The sequence below is a fragment of the Oryctolagus cuniculus genome, chromosome 11 (assembly GCF_964237555.1).
Source record: "Oryctolagus cuniculus chromosome 11, mOryCun1.1, whole genome shotgun sequence".
Lineage (NCBI taxonomy): Eukaryota > Metazoa > Chordata > Mammalia > Lagomorpha > Leporidae > Oryctolagus > Oryctolagus cuniculus.
Genome location: NC_091442.1, coordinates 73,560,072 through 73,574,854, shown reverse-complemented (window position 1 = coordinate 73,574,854; position 14,783 = coordinate 73,560,072).

Genomic DNA, 14,783 nt, shown 5'->3' with positions numbered 1-14,783 from the left:
ATCTAAATTTTTGTATTTTCTTACATGAAAGAACAAGATAACTAAATAACAATATCAAAATATTCTCTGAATCTAATTCTACAATATTAGTATTTTATCCAATTTGCTGTGTGCCAGAATTCAGTAATCAAATTGTCACTTTTTGTCATAGGACTTTCATGTTTTATTTATTTATTTTTTATTTGAGACCAGAATCATGTTTTTTATTTTTTTAAGCTTTTGGGTCAGTTGTGTTCTATGACATTAACTGCTAATGCTTCCAGGAAAATTGTGTTTTCTCTCTCTGACACATCATTCAACTTCACTTCCCAGAGTTCCTGCATCTCTGATGAAGAGAAGTGATGTTTGTCACTTCTAAGCTATGACAGTTAAGAGCAGGTGTGCTTTCCCTAAGTTGTTCTCCCTCTAAACCCCCAGTTGAATGCTGAAAATGTGGTCCTTAGACCCATAGCATCTGCATCACATGGGATTGTATTCAAAATGCAGATTCCAGGACTCACCCCAGACCTTCTAAATCAGCAACTCTGTAGGAAGGGCCCAGCAACCTACGTAGTAACAAGCACACCTGAGTTTGAGAACCACTGTCTGAGACAATGGCAAGCCAAGGTTAGAAGGATCCTGGATGACTGCACGGAGCAGAGACTTGTCCTCCTTCCTACCTCATTGGGCTGTGACAGGAAACCAATTTTTATTGCAGTAAGCTCCTGAGACCTTCAGGTTGCTTTCCATTGCAGTTAGCCAATCTTGACTAATAGTGCTTCCTGGTCCTTTTCCTATTTTTGCTCTTGATGAATGTTTCAGCTTTCTGCTTTTGTCTGCACCACCACAAGTGTACAAGTACACCACTGTGGGGAGCAACTGGGAGCAACTCGGAATAGACTAAGTTACTGGAATTAAGACTTATTCTATGCATCTGCTCTCCCACAATATGGCGCTGGGAGAGGAGAAAACAGCTTCTACGCAGCTGCCTCTTGCCAACTTGAGTGATGACCTCCAGGAGCTGATCCTGCTCCTGATTGGAGGAGAGCAGCGTACTCGGCGTGTGGGCAGCCGAGTTGGGATTGGCGGAAGAGGACTATAAAGGAGGAGAGAGACAACATGCACGAGGAACATCTAAGAGGAACATCTAAGGGGAACACCTGTGCAGCCCCCGAGAGAGCTGGCCGGCGGTGTGCCACTCCCCCGCGGAAGTGGGGAATGTGGCAGGGGGAACCGCCCTTCCACGGAGGTGGAAGGGTCGGTAGCCAACCCGGGAAGAACCAGCAGCAAACCCGGGGAGGGCCGAGCAGACAAAAGAACAGCGCAGGGTCCTGTGTCGTTCCTCCACAAAGACGGGGAGCGACACACCACAAATTTGGAATAATGAGGAGGAAATAAACCAACTGACTAATATGCATTTCTTGTTTTCAGGTTTTTCTATTTCATAACCCCTTACGATTTTGTGTACTGTTCCCTTTGTCTAGACTGTTATCTACTGCTAATTACTCATCCAACAAGCATCTCCAGAAAACCTTAAAAGCATTTTACATGATGAAGGACTCACCTTCTTGCACACTTTCATGGAATTTTTTTCCCTTCAGAAACTGTGATTCTCTTGTATGAGATAACTATTTCAAGCACTAAGAATTTAGCATAACACTATATGATATTCTCTATTCTGTATAATTGATATTTTAAAAATTTATTCCATATTATGCTGTAAAGTATTCTTTCTCTTGGGGAAATGTTTTTCTCCCATTCCAAATGTGTATTTCTATCAAAGATGGGACTTAGTTTTGTGTTATCAAAGTCCATCTCTAGACATTTTCCAAGTAAGCTTATTGAAAAAAAAATTTGATAGGTGAAATCATAAATTTGTAACCCTAGACTGTCATATGGGAAAGGTCTGTCTGTTGTTGAGAAACAATGAATCGAACACTCAGAACCAGCAAGTTGTCAGTTTGGATGATATCCAAGCTCCTGGATCCAGTCATTCCTGAAGTCGGGTACGCTTCCTGTGGTTTGAATATTTAGGATGATAAATTCAATTCTTTTCTTCAAACAGTATGAGTTGAGTTCCTATCACAGGCTGTCAAAATGATCAGCTATTTTAAATATGGAAATAAGTTCATTCACTTCCTAACAGAGAGGTTACAGTAGGTCTTGAACTAAAGAAAGGGGAAGAGAATCTTGGAAGAGTAGGATGAAGTGAGAAGATGGATCCTTTATGTATGGCAAACAGAGAATACATAGAAAAAATATAAGTGGAGGCAATCATCTCAGTTAAGATACATACCTAGTCTTTCATTTGGTGGTTTCATGATATTTGCTCTTTTCTTACACATCTATGATATTTTAATGCATTAAAATTTATCCTTATTCTAAGCAATAAGATCCACAAGATAAAGAGTTATTTTGCTAGCTTCATGTACATAGCTATTACAATGTTTACATTTATGGATCTCTTAAGGTCATTGCATAAATTAGAAATGGGATGAATACCAGACTTTGGGAAATACTGACATGGAGGACCACATCTGCAGCAGAATGGAGGGGAGAGAAGAATGGGCTGGAGGAGAATCAACTTTTAGTTTTGTGTCTTGAATTTAGCCAGCTTGGGAGCAGATTTGTTGCCCTCCTCTGGCAAACTAAATGGTGTTATAACAAATTCAACAGACAGGAATACCCCATTATATAGTGAGCGTTAATATTGTTGCTGAAGGACCAGATTAGTTGTTAAAATATGGAAATAATTCTGTGAAAGCTAGAAATCAGCAGTTGCTCTGAGCTCTCAAAGGTTTCCAACACACTGGTTATGGTTACCTGGACTCGTCTCATGTTTCTTTGCACAACCTCATAATCCATCAAGGAAGGAATGGTGCTGGATCGCGGGGACTCCAGGACCCTGCATCCTCCCAGTGGACACTTTCATTGTGATTAGTTACTGCCTTTGTCTCTTGATTGTGGAATAATTTTTTTATTTTTTTATAATTTTTTTATTTTTATTTTTGACAGGCAGAGTGGACAGTGAGAGAGAGAGAGAGACAGAGAGAAAGGTCTTCCTTTGCCATTGGTTCACCCTCCAATGGCCGCCGCGGCCGGCGCCCACGCTGATCCGATGGCAGGAGCCAGGAGCCAGGTGCTTTTCCTGGTCTCCCATGGGGTGCAGGGCCCAAGCACCTGGGCCATCCTCCACTGCACTCCCTGGCCACAGCAGAGAGCTGGCCTGGAAGAGGGGCAACCAGAACAGAATCCGGCGCCCCAACCGGGACTAGAACCCGGTGTGCCGGCGCCGCTAGGCGGAGGATTAGCCTAGTGAGCCGCGGCGCCGGCCGATTGTGGAATAATTTAAAACTCTCAGATGCATGTATTATTGTAAGGATCAAAAGGGGTTGCATTCATTGGTTTGTTTCTCCATTTTTCTTTCCTGATTGTCACTAGTCTAAGAACTTGAACTGTGTTGTATGTGTCATTTTCTCTGGTATCAAATATGAATGGAGTTTTGAAGTTGGGAAGATGTTAAGAGATAATCAGGATCTAGGACCTTCAGTGTTTGACCAAAAATTAATGGTGCTATAGGAAGATATTCTTAGCTAAGTGCTAGGGGTTGGATAGGGTTTCAGCCGGTTCTGCAAGATTCCATGTTGAGAGCTTGGTCTTCAATAGTCAATGCTGGGGTGGTGGACCTTTAAAGAGTGGAGTCTAGTGGGAAGTCCTAAGATCTTGGAAGGTATGCTCTGGAAAGAGATTAGGAAACCTGAGCTCTCTGGCTTCCTGTCTGGTGATGTGACCTCTTTATCTTGCTCTTGCTCTTGGCATTGTAACATCATCTGCCAGAAGTTTCTCAAGAAATCCTAGTCAATGCCAGTACCATGCCATATAATGTTGACCTGCCTAATTTATTTTGTTAAAGTAATGAAAAACAGACTAATACAGTAGAAAGGAGGCAATAAGATCCTAGAGCCTGGATTCTGGAGTTGACCTGCTTAACCGTAATTCCTAGTCTGTCCCTTTCAAAGTGGGTAACATTGGGTAAATTATTTGATATCTGTGTGCCTTAGTTTCCTCATCTGTTAAGTAGGAATAGTAATAGGACCTACAATATATGATTATATGAGAGTTAAATGACTTAATGCATATAAAACATTTAGAAGGCATAAGCCTAACAATATAGTAAACAGTCAGTACTCATTTGCTGTTATTACTTTATGCAAATGGAGGAACACTCCAGGTAAAAGGCAATCTAATTCAACAAGGCAGTGTTAGTTAAACAATTATGCTACATCCCACACGTTAATAGAGGTTCTGGGGTTAATTTTGATATTTAAATGCTGAGTAAATCAAGATTGAATAAATTTTGCTTCTGGGTACATAAATATGCATTCTATACATTCTATAAAACTCCAAAAGGTAATTATTTTTGAAAATGGTTCTTTCATACAGAGAGAGAGAGAGAGAGATGCCTCCCATTTATTGCTTCACTCCTCAAATGTCTCAGGCGCTGGGCCAGACCAAAGTCAGAGTCAAGAACATATTCTGGGTCTCCCACATGTGTGGCAGAAAGAGAACCACTGGAACTTCACCGGGTCTGAATTAGCAGGAAGCTGGAATCAGGAACCAGAACAGGAATTCAGACTCAAACATTCAAATATGGCATATGACCATCCCAACTGTGTCCTAACTGCTGGGTTATATTCACCCCAGGAGGACCTTTTAAAAAAACAGTTAACAGACTGATTTTTACCATCAAATATTTTCCAAAATAATACCTTTATGGAAATGCTATACTGAAGATTTTTATTTTAATCATTATGTAAAAATCTCTGACCCTCTTAATTGGGCTGGATCATGAGCAACTAAAATATACTTTTTGTGTTGCTTAACTGCTCAGTTCTAAATGGCCTAGATGGAAAATCAGGAAGTAGTTTTGGCCAAACTCATCACTAATAGTGAGAAGAATCCAGGGGAAAAAATCCCATTTAAAGAATACAAAGTACAAGCATGTTTCTCCCTTTGATTTGAATGGCTTTCCAAAGTCTCTCAGCACATGCCTTCTAAGTATTCTGGTTCTGCTAGTGCTACCTATGCCAGGGTTTCCTTCTACACTGTTGTTCACCCCAGTCTCATCTGTAAATGGATTTTAGTTTTAACTGACGTTTCAAAGAAAGACTCAATTAAAACCGCCATATCATACAGACTCCAGAAACTTGACCATTCTTGGCTCATCACATGTAAGACATCACCTGACTGATTCTGAGAAGAAATAATATGCTTGATTTTCCAGCAAATTAGTATCACTCTGCAAGCCTGGAATTCAGGAGGAGAAATAAGTCCCAAGTGTGCCACAAAACCTAGATCAGAGGTTGGCACAGCTAACTTGCAAAATATCCTATGGAATTATGAAAGGATGAAAGATGAATATTTAGGTATGGGATGGAAGGTAAGTGTCATGTTTTAACTGTATTCATAAAATAGCTGATGTTCCACATATGTTATCAAGGTTAAAATCATGAATTTAAACTTGATAAGTAATATTGTTACTAACACAATGGTGTTTGACTTCAGTTGATAAAGCAATTTTAATCATTTTGCATTTTCTTCTTCCCCCTTTCAGCAATTTTCATATGAAAGTTTCAGGTTTTCATCTTAAATGTGTACATGTGTGTCTTGATTTGGTTCTAAGATTTGAGTGTTTTGACTTGATAGTATCATACTTCTCTTTTAGAAACTTCATCAACCATCTTTTCATTTGCTTATCCCCAAAGTTATTTAATTCATGATGTTTCTTTTCTTCCCATTCAGGATTCTTTTTCAAGGACCAAGAGTTCTGGACAATGTCCACACGTGATCTCTGAAGTGTTGAGAATGAAGAGTATCTCTGTGGAACCTACACACATGAATGACAGCAGGACTGGTAAAGTACTCCCAGATAATCCTTCCCTATCACTTCTGTGCAGTCACCATTGCATTATCTTCTGGCATTGGCTGTTGCAGTAGAGAATTCTGAGATGCCTATATTCTTTAATTCCACTGCTATTGACCTAAATAGTTCTAGAATTCATCCTAGTCTATACTCACCATTCCTCTTTCCATCATGTTGAGGATAGATGGCTACTAGTTCTGACTCAAGTATTTCCTTTTAGGATTTTTTATGCACTTTAAAAAATTTTTTTCTTATAAGGTATTCTGTCAGTGTTGGTGCGCTTCTCAAAATGTCATGTATCTATGATGCTGGATATGGGGTGAGAATCCAGGCTTAACACAGAGGTAAACCGAGATTGATGTGATTGATCTGTGGGTTAGAGTACAGAACAAAGCAAAATCTGAAAGGCTGAATTGAGTGATAAAGTCAAGATCCAAAGAGAGCATGCAAACAGCAACAGTATGAAGTTAGAGAGGCAGGGACCTGGTACAAAACACTGGGATGGAATGTAAAGTAAGTGGCTTTGGGATGAAGGGAAGATGTTTGAGTTTTGAGTCTCTGAGCCATTATATGGAGCTGCCACGTGTGTTGGGCAATTTAGGCAAAAGAAACTGAGTCAGCCAAGAAATCCTGCCCCATGCCTATTGCTGAAGTTTATGCTGGAGGGCCTGGGATGGGTGCATGTCTTAGAGAAGTCCTGCCTGAGACAATATAGCTTAGGTTGGCTGTCAGTGTTGCCTCATTCCCACTGACCACGAAGACGAACATACTTACTTCCATTTGCCGTAGCAGTTGATGATGTGGTTTATCTCTTTGGTACAGTTCCACAGGTACTGCAATAAAAAGTTGGAAAGAATTCTTATGAGATTTGACTCACACTCCCATTTTCTGTCAATTCCAGAATGTTCTTTATAAAGTGCATATCTTAATCAGTCACAGAAGAAATGTGATTAGGAAACACAGGTTCCAATTGCTCTGTGTAATGTTCTATAACTATACCCATTCCCTATGCCCACAACAAATTAGAATTAATTTTAGACATCTAGCATCCACAGGCCCAGGCTGTTTGTATAAGCTGGCCAACAGTGGTGTCAGTTGCCCAGAGTTATGTGACTTGCAAACGTGCCCAAGAGGAAGTAGAATGAATGTACTGAATCACTTTGGACTTTCCAAAGCTTTAAGATGATTATCTGGTTGAGGTATGACTGGAAAGTTTTGATATTAAATTTTTAGCATTGGTGCCATTTGAAGACTGGCCATTTCAATGGAGCATATATTTTCAGAGACCATTAGAAAACTTATGAAGATAGAACTAAAGAAGCTTACATCAACATGTGTTTCACTGGGTCAGACAATTACCATCTAGTCTCAACCTGAAACAGAGAAGAAGACAACCTTAGGGATCTGAGAGGAACACAAACAGAATATTGAACCACAGTACCTTTTGAACTTCTGAAACAAGTCTTCCAAGGTCACTGTACATTTTTTTATTGCAGAGCATCCCCCTTAAGTTGTATTTTACACTGAATTTTAAAAATAAATCTAGAGAGTTGGTACACAGCATGCAAAGGGTGCCCACTGAACACACACAAAACCATGTCACAAACCAATGAGAGATTAAGAATCTTATAGTTAGTATTCATGAACCGGCCTTACTTGAGTGGCCTTCTGTGAGTGGCTTGGTATACAATGAAGAATAAGGATCAGGCAGATTCTTTCCTTGACCAGGTTTCCTGATATTTAGCTTCCTTCACTTCAGCAGACTCCCAGCTTCTTTCCCTCAACTCAGGAAGTCCTGTGAGCTCTGCCAGGCTTCCTCTCCAGGCACTGTGCACTGCAGACTTTCTCAAGGCAATGAGCTGTAACCACAGGGTTCAGTTAATTTTCCCTCTCTCAAGGATCACTGTTCTTAGATTATCTGATGTCAAGTCCCTCAAAAACCATTGTTTCATGCATTTTGTCTGTTCTGGTCTGTTGCTTTATCTAGAAAGGTTAATCCAGAGCCTATTACGTCATCTTGGATGGAGGCAGATGTCTGCAGATGAGTTTTGAGAGTTCTTTACATTTCCTGGACATGAGTCTTTTGTCACATATGTGATTACAAATATTCCCTCCCCCAAAAAAATATAGTCATCTTTTCATCCTCTTCATGTTGCCCTTTTAGAGAAAAAGATTTTAATTTTGATGTTCAATTGGATGTCATGACCTGGAAATTTTTCAAAAGTGTGAGTCAGGAAGGTTTTCTCCTACACATTTGCTGCTTTCTAAGCTACCGTATGTTTCACTGGAGTTCAGCTGTGTGCATGGGGAAATTTTATTTTTTGTTACCAAACTCTGCAATAGCTACCTCAAACCAGATATTCAGTCTGGGCTTTATTCCACAGGGATTTTGACACACCTGTAATTATTCAGAATCTCCACTGGATGTCAATACTGCTCAAGGAAAAGCAGCTCAGACATCATAGTGGGTTCACAAAGCAATTCATGCTTGGAAGAAATGTTAGGGTCAAATAGTTAGAAAGGGACTAGAAACAGTAGAATTCTAACACAAACAAGAAGAACTCTCCTTTAGTCCTGTAATAAATGTTAGGCAGAGAGGTGGCATTTGGTGCTGGATTTGTAGCAATACTGAACCCCGAAGTTGAAAGACTGAATTCTATTTTCCACGCTGGCTCTTTAGTTGCTGACATGCAAAACTGAAACCACATTTTTGCTTGAATTATTTAGCTAATTCTCACAAGGTATTTTGTTGAACTAGGACTAGAGGTCCAATCATTACTTCATTTCTTCTGTTCACTTTCCAAACACATACAGATTTCAGCAGTGATCAGTTCAAAAAGAACGACTTTGGTAAGAAAATTACCTGGATTATTTTGGTGCATGTCCAAGGATATCACTAAGCTAAGTAATACAAAGTAGAATCCAAAGAGTAAAATGGCCTTTGATCATATTTCTGAGCAGGTTTGGCTTTCCAGGAAGGGTTAGTCTATTTCAAGACTGAAATTTAAAAAGTTGAATTTATATTATTTTTGCTTTCATAATGGCCACAAAATTGCAATGTGATGTTGATGTTAAAAGTTTTAAGGACTGTATTTTAGAATTTTTTTTTGTTTCCTCACTGTGAATTAGTTCATTATAATTCTATCATCATTTTTTTGTAAAACCTTGTCCTCTATAAGATGTCTAAATTAGAAAATTGGAAAGAGTAGAACGTATGCTATTCTGACTATATATTCTCTCCAGGTGGGACACAAGGATATGGGGCTGATCAGGTTGTTATAGTGACAAAGGATCTCAGTGGACATTTTGTGAAATATCTTAAATGTGTATATGAATATATCTAACAATGTTGTAGGTTTACAGAACATAAAAGTGAACTTACAATAATTGTTGTTGCAAAAATAGTAAAATAATGAACTAGGGGCAAATGTTTGGTATAGCAGCTAAAGTGTTGCTTGAGGCACCTGCATGCCATGTCAGAATGTCTACTTCCACTTCTGATACCAAATTTCTGCTGCAAAGTAGCAGATGATGGCTCACTACTTGAGTCCCTGCCACTCCCAGGGGGTACCCAGATTGAGCTCCGAGCTTCTGGCTTCCTCATGACCCCAACCCTGGCTGTTGTGGGCTTTTGGAGAGTGAATCAGTAGATAGAAGATTTGCCTGTCTGTCTCTGTCTATCTTTTAAATAAATGAAAATAAATAAGTAAAACATGAAATATATTGGATGAGAAATCATATTTAATGTAGAAGGAATTTTTGAGTGAACAACTCTAAAATTTTGTAACGTTAGGAAAAGTAACCAAACCATAGTTTAAGGTATAGGAATAATCTAATCAAGCAAGATTATTTCTTAAAAGTAAGGCACTATTTTGGTAAGTATTTTGTACTCAAGTACTGGTGTTAGAGCAAAAATAAAGATTTAGCTCTTTCTATGGCCTGTGAGTTTTCCATTGTAAATGGTTTCCTGTGGGAGTTTGACATTCTTATGGAACTAAATAGCCAACAAACCTAATATTTAAATTTTAGCAAGTGAGCTGGCTTACAAATGTGTGCCGCTATCGTCTCATAATTCATGTATTCAGCTGTATATGACTGATAGGATTGAACTGCATTCAGTTTTAATGTTTCATGTAGAAATAAGACTGTCCAAGCATGTGTAATTTTTGGTCTATTTCTCTACACTGTATATGTTAGATTGTACATTTTGGCAATTGGCTCAAAGTTTTGCACTATTACTTTTTCCCTGGATCAACAAGTTTCATTTAATGTTTTTATTTTTTAATTTTTATGAAAGAGAAAGGGGGGAGAGTGAGAGAGAGAGAGAGATTTCATCTATTGGCACCCTCCCCTCTAAAGGCCACAATAGCTGGGGTTGGGCCAGATCAAAACTGAGAAATGGAAGCTCAGTCTAGGTCTCCCATCTGGGTGGCAGGGACCCAACTATTTGACCTATCACCTACTGCCTCTCAGGGTGCACATTGGCAGGAAGCTGGAATTGGGAGCAGAGCCAGAATTCGAACCCAGGCACATTATTATTGAGTGTGAGCATCCCAAATGACATCCTAACCACTTTACCAAACACCACTCAGGATAGTTTTTTAAAATATAAAATGTTAACTTTTTATTTATTAAACAATCTTATGTCAAATAAAAATCTTGGATTGGCTGCCTATAACTCATGGAGTGGATTTTCCTATAGGCCACTGGCACAAGACACAGACAATTATGAAGGTGTAAATCATATTCCATCACAGCTGAAAGCTTATTCCAGACATGGTATTGGCACAAAATAAAAATATTTAATTGATTTTCCATAAGTTCAGATCCATGGTTTTCATATCCTTTATTTTAATGCCAAATTATATCACTAGTGTTAGTTTTCTCTGTTTTGACATGATACTGTGTTATGGTCCCATCTTTCAAATTTCCTATTAAGTTATTCTCTGGCTTGTCTTTATCAAACCAGAGGAATTTCAAATCTGGAAGACTACTTAGAATCCCTTGGATGACCACTTTAATACTGAGGAATGAAATACAAGCATCCTACAAAAATGGAATATTGAATACATTGCCTTGGAATAAAAAAATTAAACAGATTTTTAAACAAGAATTATTAGTTCTACTGTGTCAGCTTAACTTTTTGCCTCCTAAGATAGTAATTTTTTTATTTTCAGCTTAATTACCAAGTGTTAACTAATGTGGCATAATAAATGTTTTATATTTTTTTATTTGTTCAGACAATCTTTGGATTCTTGAATTAATGTTTTGGTGTTGCTGGAGAGGACATAACAGTGGGAAGACTATTTAATCATTTAAATATTTTTATTGATAAATTAAGTAAAACAGATAAGTCAAGAACATACATTTTTCCAGTAGTATTTGCTGCTCAATTTGAATTTCACATATGCTTATTCAGTGGTGGTGTTCATTTATATGGTTCAAAAATACCTGTTTAAGTATAGAATTCATCATTAAAGTCCCTTTGAGTAGAAGTTATAAAAACATATATTTCTCGTCATCATTTTTTTAAAGATTTATTTTATTTATTTGAAAGGTAGAGTTACAGAGAGGCAGAGGCAGAGAGAGATAAAGAAGAGAGAGAGAGAGGCCTTCCATCTGCTGGTTCACTCCCCAGATGGCCCCAATGGCCAGAGCTCTGCCAATCTGAAGCCAGGAGCCAGGAGCTTCTTCTGGGTCTCCCAAGAGGGTGCAAATGCCTGCTAATGGGCCTGGGCCATCTTCTATAGCTTTCCCAGGCCATAGTGGAGAGCTGGATCAGAAGTGGAGCAGCCAGGACTCAAACTGGCACCCATTGGGTTGCCGCCACTTCACACAACAGCTTTACCTGCTATGGCACAGCGCCAGCCCCTCTCTTGGTAGTTTTAACAGCCTCAGTACACCACAAACTCTAGAATGTAGGAATCAATGGCCTAAGTTTCCAGTAGCACACTTATTAGAGTAGCTGAGTCTCCATACTATTCCCAGTGTGAAGCAGGTACACAGCAGGTATTCAGTGAGTCTGTGATGTTTTCCAAATGAATGAATTTGTGGATGTAGTGTATTAATATGTAGCCCAATGAGGAGATCTTCCAACTAAAGCCTTATCCAGGGTGACAGAGTAAGTTTGAGAGCAAATCACTGAAATGAAGCAGCAATAAAAGCGCCGAAGGCAGAAACACTGGTGTGTTTGATGATAGAGTCTCACTTCAGACTCTGCTGGGAGATTCTATAACATACAATAAATGTACTTTAACACTTTTCTAAAATACATATAATTCTGAGTTCTTAAACACTTTTGGCTACAGTGCTTAGATAGGGCTTGTGACTCTGTGGATGTGATTTGTGGGAAGGCTTTCTGTTTATTTGCCTGTTTATCAAGCACATTCTCCATCATGATGTTCAATTTTCAACAATCTCTCACACCAGAGCAAAAGGTAGCAAGGGACTGCTCGTCTGGAGTGTGAATTTATCCTTTCTGTTCCTTGCCCACCATGATGTTGCCCAGAATCACGGAATCATTACTCTATTATCAGCCATCAGCCAACCCTGTGACTTGGGCCTCTGACAGTGCTGCTCTTCGCTCAGTTAACATGGGAATGCCCAATGCCATGCCCAACGTAGGATACCGCTCAACACACTAGTCAGTTCCCCATGACATGACAGTGATACCACACCATTTACATGATCACACACATGACAAGTGATCAGTGTGTAGAGTGCATATGATCTCCTCCACAAAAGTATAGAAGAGCAGAACCTATCGTTTTGACCATAATACTTTCAAGCATTAGCCATCTGGAACTACAACAAAAAAAGAATATAGCTGCTAATTTGTCCCTGGCCAAAGAATGTCCTCCTAACTGAAGAAAGGGTGTTTGGATAAGGAGAACTTTTTCATGAGAAGTCTGATAGATATACTCCATAGTGGATAGATCCTAACTAGAATGCCTTCACATCTGGCTTTAAATAATGGACCTAGTTAGTCCAGATTGGGATTTAATCAGGACAGAGTAGGAATGAAACTAAAATTAGTTAATTCTGTTCCTCATTAATAGCTCTGGCTATGGAATGTGGGGCTAGGATTAGGACTCTTATGTTTAATTTTTATCCATGTAATGACTCTACCTTAATAGTAGAGCGGAATTGAGATTTGGCAACATAGGGAACTAATATTTAAACCTGCTGTGATAACCAGAACATAGGAAGAATGGAGTTTGTTAGCTTGTCTTCCTTGTTTATTCTTGGCTATGGATTCTGGAATGCCTATGCAAAACACTACTCCCATGGAGTTCCTCTGATGACATCTCTGTCCCCGCTCCCCTCCCTTCCCTTCTTTCTCTCATTTTCATTCCCTCTCTCTCTGTCTAATCATATGTTCCTCACTGATACTTTCACTCTGTCTGTGTACATGTGAGTTTCTCTGTCTGCTTTATTTGCCATGTGTGACAAAGCATGGGAAAGGTGAGAAAGGACCATCTGCTATGCTCTACTCAAAACATCTTCTAATTGAAAATATTACTTAAATCATTGTCTACACAATGTTAGCCTTAGAAAAGTAAGTTCTTCATGCCATTGTGATGACAGTTCATAAACTTCATTTTGAGAATAGCTTAAACTACAGATCATTTAGTTTGGATGCTGTGGAAATGAGGTGTAATTTGCAAAACACTTTGAATTCCTTGGGAGATTCCAACTGAATTGAGGGACAGTGATAATCCTAGATGATGAATTAACTCTAGAATGCATTTCTCCAAAATTAAAAAGTGTTAAATTTATTTAGATATCGAGGGTGGAGCTGTAGTGGAGAAAGTTAAGCCTCTGCCGGCATCCCATGTGGGCGCTGGTTTGAGTCCTGGCTGCTCCACTTCAGATACAGCTCCCTGCTAATATGACTGGAAAAGCAGTGGAAGATGGTACAAGTTCTTGGGCCCCTGAACCTATGTGAGAGACCTGGAAAAAGCTCCTAGCACCTGGCTTTTGCAGCCAAGCCCTGGCTGTTGCGGCCATCTGGGGAGAAAATCAGCAGATGGAAGATTCTCTGTCTCTCTCTCTCTGCCTTTCAAACAAATAAATCTTTAATTTTCTTTTTATTTAGATGTCAGGGAAGGTGCTGAAAATTTCACTTTCAGGGTTCCCATGAGAATTTTCTCATCAAAATTCTTTTTATAAAACATTTTAAAATTTATTTTATTTGAAAGACAATGAGAGAGAGAGATAAAGAGAGAGATTTCCTGTCTGTTGATTCACTGCCCACATGCTTATAAGAGCTGGGGTTAGGCCATAAACCAAGAACTCCATCCAGGTCTCGCATGTGGGTGGCGGGACTCAAGTGTTGAGCTGTCACTTGTTTCTTGCCAGACTGCGCATCAGCAGGAAGCTGGGGTCATGAGTGGAACTGGAACTTACTCGGGCACTACAATACATGATGCAGAAGTCCCAAGCAAACGTACCAAAATGTCCAACCCCAAACTTCTAGTTTTGTTATGAGAATATTTTAGTTGTTCAGAAAATAAACAAAGAAAACTTGGGGTCTGTAGAAAGTGGGTAACATATCTGAATGTTTATGCCCTAAACTGTATTTTGAAAAATGTAAAGGAAATCTTTTTGCCCTTATGAGTATACAAAGATACTTCAAAATGTGTGTGGAAAGATAGAATTAAAAGACAGGTTTAGAGGTGAATATTTGGCATAGCCATAAATATGCTGCTTGGGACACCCACATCCAGTATCAGAATCCCTGGGTATGAGTCCCAACTCCACTTCCAATTCCAGCTTCCTGTTAATGAATACTTTGGGAGGCTGCAGGTGACGGCTGGATCCCTCGCCTTCTCCCTTTCTCTCTCCTTGTCCCTCTCCTCCTCCTTTGCCCTTTTCCTCC